The 16,188-nt window shown below is 42.1% G+C and overlaps 1 long non-coding RNA gene across 1 annotated transcript; it reads right to left on the bottom strand.

Annotated features, from left to right (window-relative positions):
- Nucleotides 1-13,642: 13,642 nt before the first annotated feature.
- On the bottom strand, nt 13,643-15,941 carry LOC121600916. The gene is made up of 4 exons (XR_006005916.1): nt 15,858-15,941; nt 15,081-15,186; nt 13,761-13,876; nt 13,643-13,679 (listed from the first exon to the last, which is right to left on the bottom strand). It is a non-coding gene; the product is annotated as an uncharacterized LOC121600916 (long non-coding RNA).
- Between the last annotated feature and the right edge of the window lie 247 nt (nt 15,942-16,188).

The following is a 16,188-nucleotide window of genomic DNA, read 5'->3' as shown; positions in this document are numbered from 1 at the left end:
TTGGTGCGCGGCCACCGCATTTGTTATTTTAAAGTGTTCAATAATTGTATCAGTTATGTTAATTGTGTTTTATTATTTATTTTGTATGAGTGTAAATAAAATATTTAAATACAAAAGTTCCAAACACAACAGTGGCGACGAGGATGGGATCCTCCTGCGTAAGGGGGATCCAACAAGAACCCGCGGACGCCATCGCGATCGGGCCCATCTCGTTTTTGCTGCATCATCGCAGCGGCCATCGCGTTGGCACCGGTCCCCGTGCTTGCGGAACACCGCGAACGGTTTGGGTCGCCACCGCCGCCAACACCGAGGCCCCCGGCTGCCGTCCCATCATTGGCGACCACATGGGCAGCCGAGCACACACTCTCGGCGACAAGGAAGGTCGTCGGGCTGCAGCCCCAGCAACGCCAGCAGCACCAGAGGTGAGGCACCTTTCCGCCTTGCTGCTGGAACATCGGATGGGCGTCACATCCGCCCATGCTGCAGCCCCAGCTTCATCGGGCGAGGACGCATTCCGCCCAGCTGCAGCAGCAGCAGTGCAAGGATCCATCGGCGACGAGCAATACCGCCCCGGCTCGAGCTCAGCACATCATCGGCGAGGCAGCAATTCCGCCGCGGCTCGAGCCCTGCCTCTCACCACGGCGACGTACCATTCCGCCTCGGCAGCACAACAAGGATCGGCAACGCACAAGTTGCATCGGCTGCAACACAGCAGCACACATCGGCGCGAACGCTTTCACCCTGGCTGTAGTTGAACAGGCGTCGCCAATTGCGCCTCGGCTACAGCCACAGTGTCCAGAGGGAACGAGGTAGCATGCCGTCCCGGCTGCAGTCGAACGGGCGTCACCAAATTGCGCTGCGACTGCAGCCACAGCATAAAAGAAGGGCGATGAGCCAACGCATCGTAGGAGGGCGAGGAACAATGCCGCCCGAGTATTTTCATCTCTGCCGCCCGTCATCAGAAAAAAATACATCGCTGCTGCCCTGGGGCGAGGATCATCATCATCATCGTCATCATCATCGCGGCATCATCATCATCGCGGCACCTTCATCATCGCGGCACCTTCATCATCGCATCATCATCATCATCATAGTTATCATCATCGTCATCATCATCGCCGTCACACCATCGCCGCCGTCCCAGGGAGCGGCACAGCAGCAGCATCACCGCCGCGTCATCGCCATCGCGGTGTGGCCCGAGAGCAGCAGCCAGCGCTGCTCAGCGCACCAACATCGGGGTCCCCACATCTTGGCAGCATCGGTCGGAAGGGTTCACCACGCCGGTATTCCCTTAGTGGAATACCCCCGCGTCGGTTCGAGCCCTTCGGTATTAAAAGGGGGAGATGTTGTGGGCAGCCGTGCCGACCCCTGGACTTGCCGTGGCAGTTGCGCTGCCACCGGTCAACGTCCAGGAGGACGACAGTGTGTCACACACACTGTCGCACACACTAAGCAGCGCAAGGCTTAGTGTGTGCCGAGCGCACAGTTAGAGTGTGTTAGCGAGCCGATCGAGCAGGAGCTCTCGGCAGGGGCGCTCGGTGCGGTTGGTGCGCGGCCACCGCATTTGTTATTTTAAAGTGTTCAATAATTGTATCAGTTATGTTAATTGTGTTTTATTATTTATTTTGTATGAGTGTAAATAAAATATTTAAATACAAAAGTTCCAAACACAACAGCCTGGAATTTTTCTCCTTTGTTTTGACATTGTTCCTCGTACCAGATTTTTGTTTTCTTTATCATTTCTATTTTGTATCTTTCATACGCATCTACCAATCTTATTTTGTTTTCTGTTGTTATATTTGAGATTGTTCCTTCTTTGGCTAATCTATCCGCACATTCGTTTCCATGTATTCCTACATGTGCGGGTATCCACCATATTTTTGCCTTTAATCTATTTCCTATTTCTATTATATTGTATATCGTTTCTTCAATTTCTTCCTCATCTTTGGCTTTTTTCAGGATATCACAGCTTGTTAAACTATCCGTGTATATTGTTGGTCTCTCCATCTTTAGTTCTTCTGCCATTTTCATAGCTATTTCAATTGCTGTCAGTTCTATGCTTGCTATGCAAGCTTCGTTATTTGCTTTAATGCTATGATACCAGTTTTCTTGTCCTTTCTGTATGTATATTCCTATTCCGTTTTTTTCTTGTTGTTTACTTCCATCTGTAAATATGTTGTTTCTTTTTTTCATTTGTTCATTTATGTTCTCTAATACTATTTGTTTCGTTACTTGGTTATTCCTATTTTTCTTCTCTTCTATCTTGTTTTTTATGCTGGTATTTATGCTTACGTTATGTTCTATGTCGTTTATTTTACTTATGGCTATGTTTTGTATGGTACTTCTGTTCTCTTTAAATAATTGTTGTTGTGTTGTTAATGTTTTCTTGTTTGTGTTGTTTCGTACTGCATTCAACAGTTGTTCTCTTATTATGGGGCTAACTGTGTAAGCTTTGGTCATTTCTTTGTTTGCTATATATTTACACCTTATTTCTAGTGGGATTCCTGCATTTATGGCATGCAGCGAATTAATCGGGGTTGTTTTGGTACATCCTGATATTTGCCTTAGGGCCGTATTGGCTATAGTACTTATTTTCTTTCTGGTGTTGTTTTTTGCATTTTTTGTAATCGACGATGCGTTCTCGAGTATACTGCGGATTGTAGCTCTATATATATTCCTTGCTTTATCTGTTCCTAATCCTCGATTTTTTCCACACAGCACTTTGAAGACATATAATCTGTGTCTTGCCTTATTTTTTATATCCTCAATATGTTTTTTGAAGTTAAGTTGTTTGTCTATAGTTATTCCCAGATATTTGTATCTCGTTACGTTTTCTATTTCTATGTTATTTATTTTTAATCTGACTTTCTGTCTTGTTTTGCCCATTATCATCATTTTTGTTTTGTTTATGTTCATTTCTAATTTTAGTTCGCTTATTGCCCTATGGAATTCTATTATACCTCTTTGGAGTGTTCTATTTAATAGTGTTATATTTTTATCTGCAACCACTATAGCAAAATCATCCGCGTACTGTATTAGTCTAATCTTTGGTATTTTGTTTATCCTATTATGTATTTTTCTTGTATAAATATTAAATAATGTTGGGGACATCACGTCACCCTGTGGCAGTCCATCACTGACTAGTTTTTTGATTATTTTTTTTATTACATTCTAATTCTATGGTCCTATTTTTTCAAAATTGACTAATCCAGGTTATTATTTGGCTATTCATGTTTGTCTTGACGAGTTCTTCTATCAGTATTTTTAGTTTTACGTTATTATATGCGTTTTCAAGATCTGCAAAGATAATACCTATTTTTCTCTTTTGTTTTTTTCTTTTTTTGTATCCAGTTTAACAAATAGTTTGCGCACATTTGTGTTGATTTATTTTTTCTGAACCCAAAGGATCTGTCTGGTAGTATTTTGTTTATTGCACAGTGTTTATTTATTTTTTTTAGGACTGCCGAATTGCCTACCTTCATGATTGTATTGTATTGTATATGAATCTGTAATTTTCTACCTTTGTTTTGTCCCTGTTTGGTTTTTGTATGACTATAGTTTTTATTCTTTTTAGCTCTTTTTTTATTTTTCCTTTTTCCCACATCTCGTTTATTTCGTACCTTATAATTTTAGATGTTTCTGGGTTAATGTTTTTCAGCATTTCGTATGTTATTTTGTCTACTCCGGGAGCTGATTTTTTCTTTTTGTTTATAATTTTTTCCCACTCTTCTTCGTCTATCATCTTGTTTTCGTTTATGAATTCAGGTATGTTTATTGATTCAATATCTATTTTTTCATTTTTCCCATATGTTTTTCTGAGAAGTTCTCTCGCCGATTCTTCGTTGTTATGAATTATATTTTCTTCTCTTATAATTTGTTCCTTACCATCTAACTTTTTAACTAGCCTCCATAGTTCCTTTGTCGTGGTGTTTTTGTTTTTTTTTCTATTGAGTTTTTTTAGAATTCTTTTTTACTCAATTTTATTTTTCTTTTTAGTACTGCTGCATTTTTGTGTACTCTATGGCATCTTTTATATTTTTTGTATTGTTGTATATTTTTCTTGCTGTATTTCTGTTTTCTAGTGCCGTTTTAATATCTTTATTCCACCACGACTTAGGCTCCTCTTGGGACATTTTCGTTATTTGATGTTTTCGCTAAAAAGATCTTCGAGATGCTTCTGAACTTTTCCTCGTCGCCAAATGTTACAGTTCAAATGGAGAGCAAATAAAAACCAACTTGCTCGTTTGGTGGTTAACTATGAACTGATTTATTACTAAAGAAGGCATAGGCTACTATGCCTAGGAAACGAAATTCTGCTGAGGCAAAATGCACTGTTTCGTAGTCATAGCCTACTACAAAATCTCCCATTATAACTGTTCTTCTGTTGAATATTGAGTTGATTTCTTGTGTTACTTCTGTTATTTCTTGTAGAGTTGTTTTTGGGCTCATGTATATCGATATTATATTTATAGTACTTTCTATTAACTCTATTGCTACTATTTGTATGTTTTTTATCCTATTTCCTATTTTTATTTGTTTAAATTTCATACCCTTTTTTATGATGATTGCGCTTCGGCCATATCCATCTTCTCTGTTTTCTGTAATAATATTATATCCAGTTATTTTTGTGTTATCTTTTTCTTTCATCCATGTTTCTTGGATGCATGCTATGTTGATTTTCTCCATTTTTATTATGTGTTATATTTCATCTTTGTTTTTTCTATAGCTTTGTACGTTTGCTTGTAGGATATTTAAGTTATTCATTTAATTGATTATTTTGATTTTTTTACTATTGTTTTTTTATATTGTTTTTTTATGGAGAAAAGGGATATCAACTTATATTTTGTTTTTTTTTTTTCGTTCTTTTTACATTTGTTTAATCTTATTTTTTCTATTATTTTTTGTCATGTTGCAGTGGGATTAGTTCACCGTTTTCATTTTGTATTAAAATTTGTTCTAAATCTAGTTGTGCCACGTCTATAGGCGTGTTCATTGATAGTCTAGTTTCACTGATGTGAATGGTTTTTTCTGTGTTGTTAGTGTTTACTGTTTCTTCTGTTGTGTTATTTTCTTTTTGTGTTTTTCTTGTGTTTTGTTTTCTGTTATATTTTCATTATTTTTGTTATTTTCTGTATATGTTGTGTTTTGAATCATTATTTTTTTGAATATGTTTTTTTACTACTCTCTGTTTGGCTTCTTTTTTCTGTGTTATCAGTTATTTTTGTTTTTTGAGCGTATGTTTGTCCGTTAGTGAATATTCTTGGAATACTCGGGCATTGTGATCTGCGTATTTTTCTTGCCTCTCCGTATGTTATTTTATTTACTGTTTTTATTTTTTGTATCTCCATCTCATCCACAAACACTGGACATTGTTTGTCAAGTGTATGGTGATCTCCTCCACAAGATACGCATTTCAGGTCCTTGCACTCCTCAATGTGTTCATTCTCACTACATTTGGCGCATACTTTTTCTCGTCTACACACTTTTTTGGTGTGTCCTATTTTTAGACATGTTCCACATCGCATTGGTTTCGGTATGTATAGTTCTACTTTTAAAGGATACCAACCGAAATCTATCTTTCTAGGCACCTTGGTCGTATTGAAAGTAATTACTGCCGTGCGTGTGTTTACTACTTTATCATTAACTTTTCTTTTTAATATTACTACTTCCGTCACTTTGTCCTCGGTGAGGCCTTCCATTATTTCATTTTCGGTGAGGAATTCGATGTCCGGGCACCTTATTACACCTTTGCACGTATTTAGTGTGGGATGTTCTTTCACTATAACTTTTGTTTCGTTTTCTCCCACCCCTATTTTTTTTAAACGTTTAAGTTTTTCCGCATTTTTGTTTGAATTCACTCGCACTAGTAATTTTCCTCCTCTAATTCTCGTAATATTAGCATTGTTTTCTCCAACTATCACATCAATTGTCTTTTTCACTAAGAATGGGTTTGCACGGCTTAAGTCTTTGTCTTCTTTTTCCGCTTCTATCACCAAAAATCTTTCTTCCGATTCGTGCACTTCACTTATTTTCCCCAATTGGGTCCCTTTTTTTATTTTCCTTCTAGATTCCTCTGCGGATCCTATTTGGAAATCTACTCCTAATCCACTGTAATAATTTGAGAGGGAAATTCCCCCTCCGGGGTCGTTGACCCCCATCGTTTCGGTAATTCGTATACTTAGTGTCCTTTTTCACTTATTTCTTCGATTTATTTCGTCCAATTCACAAAATATCACTCCACGTGTTTCTATCTTTTGTGCTTTTGGGTTCACTGTCCTTGTAAACGTTCTGCTCAAAATGGCACGTGCGGTTCCTTCAAGATGCGATTGGTTTGTGATGAAAACACAACCAACTATGTTTGACAACCACAATATGACAGCTGAACACGGATTGAAAAGGTCCCAAACGATAGCTACATCGTGTAGCTACATTTGACAAATAGAACAAAAGAAAATGTGTAGCTGTCATTTGTAGCCGCATACATGAATGCAGCGTCTAGGGCAATGTGGAATGTATAATGAGATGTGGTTATAGTGCTTTTGGCGATCCCCCCCCTGGGCTCCGATTTTGACAGATGGTTTTCCGCTTGTATATGTATTGATGGATTGTTTACGTTTTGCATGGTCAATATTTGGTGGAGATCAATTTGGGTGAATATTTTAGTTTATTAGAACACAGCCCGTGATTTAAAATGGAAATTTTCCTTCGAGAACTTGAAGCGTTCGCCAAACGCGGAAAACTAACTCTCAGTTTTCTTCGTCGATTCTTCTTGCACCTAGCTGTCAAAACGGGCTTATAACTTGACCTGATATCTTTACGGTCCTTGGTCTAGGGCCAGCTTAACACCTTCTGTTGTAACTTAACGAAGATCTAGAAAATGCATATAGAATGAGACAGAGCAATACAGCCATCTCTGTCGATTTGTTCGTTGAGTTTGATGTTTTTCGTTAAAAATACCGGCAAAATTTAAATTTTTAGCGAAGCCAGGAAATCGTTACGCAGTGTTTTAAGCCCTGAAATTACTGCTGTATGGAAAGCTAAAAGTAATACATTTAGGCATATTTTTAACCGTTTCTTAACAGGATTGTGCTACTTGGGATATGTGCATTGCGGTTGTGTGTTGTTATTAGTGGGTGTTAGCATTTATTAATTTGTGTGTGACCTTGAGACGCTATGGGAGAAGCTGGATTGCGATTCAAAGTGTTATCGCTGTATTGATGGTTTGTTTTATTTTGTGCCGCTGCTGATGAGACCATTCGATGCGCCTGCCAATTGAGTGTGAAGAAGCCTATTTAAAACAAGCGTAGGAGAACGTCTAACTCTAATCTAATTTTTTTTAATTTGAACATGTTAGATGCTTCAGCGACCTTCTAAGCATTATGTAGCACAGTGTAAAGTGCTTATAATTATTTTTTAAAGTGCCGAAATCTGTCTCGAGTTTTTGGGTCTCGTTACAAACACACACACAGCGCGGGGAAAGTGACCGTTCACTCTATCATGTCGCGATCCCCCACCCCGCCCGGCGCTAGGGATGAGGATGCGCTACAAGAAACCTGAACCAGCCGTTCTACCGAGAAGGTAGCCGTAATCGATCATGCCGGTGGAGGGGGGGGTGGTCTAGTGGGGGGGGGGGGGAGTGCGTGCTTGCGCGACTTCGGGGGTGCGTGCTCGCGAGCGCGCTTTCGTGGGTGCGTGCTGGCGTGCGCGCTTTCATGCTCGCGGGCGCGCGTACGTGCGTGTGTGTGTGCGTGCGTGCGTGCTGGCGTACGCGCGTTCATGCATGTGCGCGCGCGCGTATGTGTGTGTGTGTGTGTTATGTGTGTGCGAGTTTGCGCGCGCGTATTTGTGTGTGAGTTTGCGCGCGCGTGTTTGTGTGTGAGTTTGCGCGCGCGTGTTTGGGTGTTTGTGTGCGTGCGTTTGGAAACCTCAAAACTATTTGATTCTGATGTGTACATTTTCATCCGCTGCGGCTACAAAGTCCATGCATTTTCGATCTCGCTACCTGAGAGACAACACAACCATTGGCATTGGCATCTTTGCGATCGGCTCTGCTGTTGGGGGTATTAAAAAGACACACGATCTAAGCAAACGTGCGTGTGATATATTGCACATTTATTTCTAATTCAGCCAGCGGACGCAACTGGAAACAAAACTTGAATTGAATTCATACAAAAGAGGATTCTGGATTTGTTTATTACGGTGCGCATATGGTGCTGCACCAGTCCGTCCAGAATCTGGTGGCTTGTTGGTTTGGAGTAGTTATCATAACGCCGATTGACAGGCAATGCCTTGGAATGGGTTCGGATCGGTAGGTTCATGTTTTGGTCGAGTGCATTCCGTGTATTTGTCTCGTCACAGCGGTAGCCCGGCAGCAACAAAGTCAAGACAAACTCTTACCCGTGTGTGGACTGCTATGCTAAGTTCTTTTTATTATTATTATTATTATTATTATTATTATTATTATTATTATTATTATTATTGGCGTAATAGCCAACGCGATCATGCCGGCCTTTTCAGGACTTGAGTACCACGTAGCCGGAGCCGGTGACTAATCCCTTGCTACGGCGGACGGTTCATACGCGATTAGAACCCACGACGGGCATGCAGATGTGCGGAATGATGGCGGTGCCGCGGGCCCGCTCCTATCCAGTGTGCAACCTGCATACTGCCACACTGTCTCCTGTCCGGTGCATACGCAGCAGGCAGGGGGAAGGATGCACATCCACAGTAAAAAAAAAAACCCGTCATGAACCAGCGGTGGATCTAACGGTAGGCGGACTAGGCGGTCACCGAAGATCTCTAGTCTGTAGTATGCCGTATGTCTACAAGTGGACAGAGTGTTAGCGACAAGGGCCCTCGGAAAGATGGTCATTGGGGCTCCGTGGCAGGAGAACCATTTGCATCCCCCCCCCCCTCCATGGCAAAAACAATTTTAGGGACTGTGACCAATGATCGTAGGGGTCCTATGGCCACCCCCCCCCCCACTCCCCCGCCGGCAATATAAGTATACTGTTCTATTTCCCTACAGCTGTGTGCCAGTACCCCCTGCTCCCTGTCATCAGTTACCATTTAGAGGCGCCTCAACTCGTCTTTCCGCCTAGGGACCCCGATTCCCCTAATCCGCCACTATCAAACACACCTTCCTTTCTTTGACCGATGGATCATAACATTCCGGAAGAAATTACATTTGGCGACAGTTTTGCATACACACGCACACTCACAACCATGCGCAGGATGCTTAGCATATCTATGTAATCCACAACAGACGAAAGCAAAAGCTTAGTGTTAGAAACGTGTTAGAGCGAATTAGGGTTCTGCGCGTTGCACAGCAAACCCTCCATCGTGCGCTAGCGATTCCGTAGTCATTTTTACATTGCAGCAATTGAACTTATTGCGCTTTTTTGGTTTGATTTGTGAAAATGCAACTTCATCGCCGCAATGTTTGTTAACGGCATTTTTAGGCGCCACAACAGCTCGCGAGCATTGACCACACGCGAGAAAGAGATGGCGCTATGGAGGGAATGAGCACGGACGATGGCTGACAGCGATTGGCCGTCTGACGCACCAACACATCCAAACCTTCGGCAGCGCGCTCAGGCGAGGGGAATGAGGCGGAGCCAGGGACGGGCAGCTCGACGAGCTGCTTGACAAATTTGCCGTTGGAGGGAAAAAGATGGCATGATAAAATTCTCCGAACGGCATGATTTCTTCCGTCGCTTTGCGCAGCGGGCTGCGCCGGGTTAACACCATCTGTTGGCGAAATGGACGAACTATTTATGGCGGCGGAGCAAAAAAAACGGTTAAAAAATTTAAAAATATTGGCGCCCATTTTTTCGTCCGCTTCTTCTCCCTTCCTCACCCTTCATTGCCTTACTTGCGCTTCTGCCCGTGCCTTCCGCCGCCAGCTGATTGGCTGTTGCGGTGTATGCGTTGATACTCATATGTGCATTGCGGTTGTGTATTGTTATTGGTGGGTGTTAGGATTTATTAATTTGTGTGTGTCCTTGAGACGATGCGGGAGATGCTGGATTGGGATTCAAAGTGTTATCGGTATATTGATGGTTTATTTTATTTCGTGCCGCTGCTGATGAGACCATTCGATGCCCCTGCCAATTGAGGATGAAGAAGCCTATTTAAAACAAGCGTAGGAGAACGTCTAACACTAAACTAATATTTTTTTATTGAACATGTTTGATGCTTCCACGACCTTCTAAGCATCATGTAGCACAGTGTATAATGGAAAAAAATAACTTTTTTTTAAATGGGGTGGTCTGGGGGGGGGGGGAGTGCGTGCTTGCGTTCGCGCTTTCGTGAGTGCGTGCTTGCGTTCGCGCTTTCGCTAGTGCGTGCCCGCGTGCACGCGTACGTGCATGTGTGCATGTGTGCGTGTGTGTGTGCGTGCGTGCATGTGTATTTGTGCGTACGTGTGTGCTCACGTGCGTGCGTGCGTGCGTGCGTGCGTGCGTGCGTGCGTGCGTGCGTGCGTGCGTGCGTGCGTGCGTGCGTGCGTGCGTGTGCGTGTGTGTGTGTGTGTGTGTGTGTGTGTGTGTGTGTGTGTGTATGTTTGTTTGTTTGTTTGTTTGTGTGTGTGTGTGCGTGCGTGTGGAAACCCCAAAACTATTTGATTCTGATGCGTACATTTTCATTGGCTACGACTACAAAGTCCATGCATTTTCGATCTCGCTACCTGAGAGACAACACAACCATTGGCATTGGCATCTTTGCGATCGGCTCTGCTGTTGGTGGTTAAAAAGACACACGATCTAAGCAAACGTGCGTGTGATATGTTGCACATTTATTTCTAATTCAGCTAGCGCACGCAAGTGGAAACAACAGTTTGAATTGAATCCATACAAAAGAGGATTCTGGATTTGTTTATTACGGTGCGCGTATGGTGCTGCACCTGTCCGTCCAGAATCTGGTGGCTTGTTGGCTTAGAGTCGGTATCATGACGCCGATTGACCGGCATTGCCTTGGAATGGGTTCGGATCGGTAGGTTCATGTCCTTTGTTCAAGTGCATTCCGTGCATTTGTCGCGCCACAGCGGTAGACCCGGCAGCACCAAAGTCAAAACAAAAACCTTCTCCGAGTGTGGACTGCTATGCTAAGTTCTTCTTCTTCTTATTATTATAATTATTATTATTATTGGCGTAATGGCCTACGTGATCATGCCGGCCTTTTCAGGACTTGAGTACCGCGTAGCCTGATAGTCACCCCTTGCTACGGCGGACGGTTCATACGCGGTTAGAACCCACGACGGGCATGCAGATGTGCGGAATGATGGCGGTGCCGCGGGACCGCTCCTATCCAGCGTGCAACTTGCATACTGCCACACTGTCTCCTGCTCGATGCAAACGCTGCAGGCAGGGGGAAGGATGCACCTCCACAATAAAAAAAACACCGTCATGAACCAGCGGTGGATCTAACGGTAGGCGATCTAGGTGGTCGCCGAAAATCTCTAGTATGTAGTATGGCGTATGTTTACAAGTGGACAGAGTATTAGCGACAAGGGCCCGCGGAAAGATGGTCGTTGGGGCCCCGTGGCTGGAGAATCATTTGCCCCCCCCCCTCCCCCCCCTATGGCGACAACAATTTTAGGGCCTGTTTCCGATGATCGTAGGGGTCCTCCCCTCCCGCCAGCAATTTAAGTATACTGTTCAATCTCCCAACAGCTGTGTGCCAGTACCCCCCCCCCCCCCCCCCCCCGTTCATCAGTTACCATTTACAGGGGCCTCAATTCGTCTTTCCGCCTTTCATTTACACCTTCCTTTCTTTGACCGATGGATCATAACATTGCGGAAGAAAACACATTTGGAGAAAGTGTTGCACACACACGCACGCTCACACCCACGCGCAGATGGCTCAAGATATCTATGTAATCTACACCATACGAAATCAAAAGCTTAGGGTAACAAAGTTATCGAGCTGAACGTGTTAAGCATTAAGCATGACATGTCCCAGGGACTGCCAGTGGACTTTCCAGTATGCCGGTTTTACAATCAACTTGCGTTCTAGATGCCGGCGGAAAGGAAAGTTGATGAAAATCAGCGCCGGTCCGAACGGGTTGATGCGACTTAGGGTTCAGCGTATTCATTCCATAGTCATTTTTACATTCCAGCGATTGAACTCATTGCGCTTTTTAGGTTTGATTTGTGAAAATTCAACTTCATCGCCGCAATGTTTGTTAACGGCTTTTGTAAGCGCCACAACAGCTCGCGAGCATTGGCCATACGCGAGAAAGAGATAGCGCTATGGAGGGAAAAAGCACGGACGACGGCTGACAGCGATTGGCCGTCTGACGCACCAACACAACTAAACCTTCGACAGCGCGTTCAGGCGAGGGGTATGAGGCGGAGCCAGGGACGGGTAGCTCGACGAGCTGCTTGACAAATTTGCCGTAGGAGGGAAAAAGATGGCATGATAAAATTCTCCGAACGCCTTGATTTCTTCCGTCGCTTTGAGCAGCGGGTAATGAATTATTCCCGGAAAGACCATCGAAAACCAGCGTGATCGGGAGCTTGGGACCAGCCCTCCCCGATTTCTTTACCGGAGCCCAGGGAATAGTTATGCCAAGTCGAGAAATATCATTTTGCTCTAAAAAACTTCACCTTGTCATTTTAAAACACCGTGGTTGGTAGCAAGGTGGATTAAAAATATCTGGTGGTGGATAAGGGCCTTTGGGAGGTCGCCATAGTTGAGGGACTTTACGTCATTTTTGAACCGTTAACGATTGGTTTCCGCACACAAAGCTTAGCAAATAGAAGAGATTTCTTTGTTATTATGTGCATTTTTGTGTGTCTGTTGATTTTTTCGAAAAAATGACATATATTAACAAAAGAATTGATAATTTGTTTATGCACGAAATTTAAAATCATGTGAGTATGAGTTCTAATCTCACGTAAATTGTCCATGCGGCTCGTAGATAATAAGGAATCAATGTGAAAATTGAAAAAAATATGATTTCTTAATTTTTATCATCAAAAGTGTCGAAAACACAATGAATTATAGAATAAATTCATGGAATAACATAAAATAACACACTTTAATCCATGTTCTAATGTTAAATAAGAACTCGCAAAGTCCAAAATATATTTTTAAAGAATATTTAATCGAAAAAATAGGGTAGATTATCTATATGAACAAATTTAATAAATGTAAACAAAGTTTGAATCCTGGGGACCTTACGTAAAGTGACGAATTGTCAAAATGCACTAGAGTCCACCACCTGATATTTTTAAATCCACCTTGGTTGGTAGGCATATCAACAATCGGTAGGAATCAAGGTGTTATAAATGACAAGGTGAAGTTGTTCAGAGCAAAATGACATTTCTCGGCTTGACATTTCTCTTCCGGGGGCTCCGGTATAAAAATCGGTGAGGGCTGGTGCGGGGTAATGAAATTTGTATGCAGAGAGTGACAGATGTCCCCCACAACGTCGCCCAGCAAAAGCGATAAAAATCAACCTTCTAAACACATTATCCTTGGTAGGAATACAGATAAATCCAAGGTGGAACATAGAGGAGATGTCTTCCTAGCGATGTGCATGTTGCCATATTGAGATTCAGTTTGACAACAGCCGTCGATATTTGTACAGTCTGTTCCCGAGTTAGGCGGCGCTCTAGCAGCAATCGAACACGACATCCGACACGAACAAACCCATATGATCATATGGAGGTGCACTGTCAGACACAAACAAACAAACAAGATAAACATCGAGTCGAACATGTCAGTTGATTCTGTCTTTGATGTTCGATACCCACCTGTGCTTTGAATACCTTGGCTGTCAAACGCTTCTCAGCTACAGTAGATAGAATTCAATTCGGGACAATTTCAAGCTTGTTTTCGTATTTTGTCTCGTTTTGTTCTTAAAATTCGCCTGCAAAATATTTTAAATATCTATCAATAATATTTGCGATGCTTCACAATCAATTTTAACATCAAATATACAGGTTTGAAACGTATTAAACTATTGCGTGTACATAATGCATATGTATGCACTGTATGTGTTTCGCATGGACGTTTGTTTACATTTTTCAATATTAAATTTGAAAAATTTGTATGTTATTATTGATGTGAATAACTAGTAAATTATTTGTTGAATCTTCCCCCTGCAGATGGATATTCATTTTAACTATGAAAATGCTTCATTTTCGAGATAAAAAGATAGGCGTATTGCAGTGCATCATGACAGGTCTGTAAGACATCGAACAGCTGACAGAGCACCTATCGAACAGAGTCGTGTTTGTTTGTTTCGTTCGATTGGTCCCAGAGCGCTGGCCTACACGGTTCTCGACTTACGCGGATTCGGAGATACGCGGGTTTATAAATTTGACAGATTAAATGTCAAATCAGTACAATCTGCTTCGAATTGGGTATAAATTACATTTTTGCTAACAAATTGAAACCGCTTTAAAGCCAGAAATGGGGCCCTTTCCGTTTAAAGTTCGCAGGCTGAAATTTCAGCCTGTCAGCTGTTTGTATTGTATAGCAGTTTTCAAGCAGCTATCTATCTGAGTATAATATACAGGTTGGCTTATCCCAAGGTGTATGAATTTAGAAAGCCGATTTTTATCGCTTCTTCTACTGAATGATGATTTTAAGGGTGTTTTGAGTATTCGTCAAGGCTCCAGAAAGCTCGTTGAAGCAAAAGTTTTCACTCGTTTTGTCAAAAAGTGATATTCAAAATTGGTTATAAAAAAATGCTATGAGACCACCTGGACTACATGCACTTTGATTCTGGATTCCACCACCAGACCTCTTTAATGCACCTTGGGATAAACGTAAAGAAACCCGTGTTTTCGAGCAGGTACTCGAATCTAGTTCTAGCTTTGAGGCTAGAATATTCTAGACTGAAAATTGCAGGCTAGTTTTTTGTGTGGTTTTGTATGGAGTGTTTACATGATTTCAGCCTGTCAAACTCCATACAAAAAACTAACTACTATCGTGAAGGCCCCCAATATTAGAATTTTCTGCACGAATCATGACAAATAAATGTTAAAGTGTACAAAAGTACTAAATTAAATAAAAAACTGCGAGAAATAAATAGTATTTTAGTAAAAAAAACGAGAAATTCGACTTACGCGGATTCTTCGGGAACGCAAAAACCGCCTAACTCGGGAACAGACTGTATGTAGAAACGCTTATAGACCTGCCATGATGCACTGCAATACGCCTGTCTTTTCTTCGCTAAAATGAAGCATTTTTATAGTTTAAATGAATATCCATGTGCAGGGGGAAGATTGAACAAATAATTTACTAGCAATTCTCATCAATAATAACATACAAATCATACGAATTTTATATTGAAAGATTTAAACAAACGTTCATGCCAAAAAACACATACAGTGCATACATATGCTTTGTGTACACGTAATAGTTTGATACGTTTCAAACCTGTATATTTGATGTTATAAATGATTGTGAAGCATTGCAAATATTATTGATATCTAATTTAAATATTTTGCACTCAATTTTAGAAGAAAAAGATGCAAACTACTCAAACAATCTTGAAAAAGTACCGAATCGAATTCTATCTACTGTAGCTGTGAAGCGTTTGACAACCATGGTACTTATAGCACAGGTGGGTATCGAACATCACAGACAGAATCAATTGACATGGCGCTGTAGCACCAATCGAACACGACATCGAACATGAAATATGTATGGGATTTGAAATGTTTGTCTTGTTTGTTGGTTTGTTTGTGTCTGACAGTGCACCTGCATATGATTATATGGGTTTGTTCGAGTCGGATGTCGAGTTCGATTGGTGCCAGCAGCCTTATTAATTTTTGTGGATTTTTGCAAAATCAAATGTCTAAATTTAAGTTTGTAGTATGCTACAAATCGCACTGTTGTACCTGTTCTCGACGTGCTATAATTATAACTGCTCAAGCAAGGGACCAAAATACTAACTAGGCTCGCAAGCTCTTTAATGCGAGGGCTCCGGGGCTCTGAACTTGTATGGCGTGCGAGCCCTCGCGCGCCCTCACAAATCCCGCAATGCAATTGACAGCGATTTGCGAGGGCGCGCAAGGTCTCGCACGTCATACTAGTTCACCGTCCCAGAGCCCTCGCATGAAAGAGCTTGCGAGCCTTGGTAGTTTTTTCATCCCTAGTTTTAGCAGTTATAATTATAGCACCCCGAGAGCAGGTATAACATTGAAAATTATAGCTTACTAAACACCTACA

Source organism: Anopheles merus, unplaced genomic scaffold, assembly GCF_017562075.2.
Source record: "Anopheles merus strain MAF unplaced genomic scaffold, AmerM5.1 LNR4000011, whole genome shotgun sequence".
In the NCBI taxonomy this organism is placed as follows: Eukaryota; Metazoa; Arthropoda; class Insecta; order Diptera; family Culicidae; genus Anopheles; species Anopheles merus.
The sequence above is the reverse complement of the archived record's forward strand: the minus strand, read 5'-3'. Positions and strand labels throughout refer to the sequence as shown.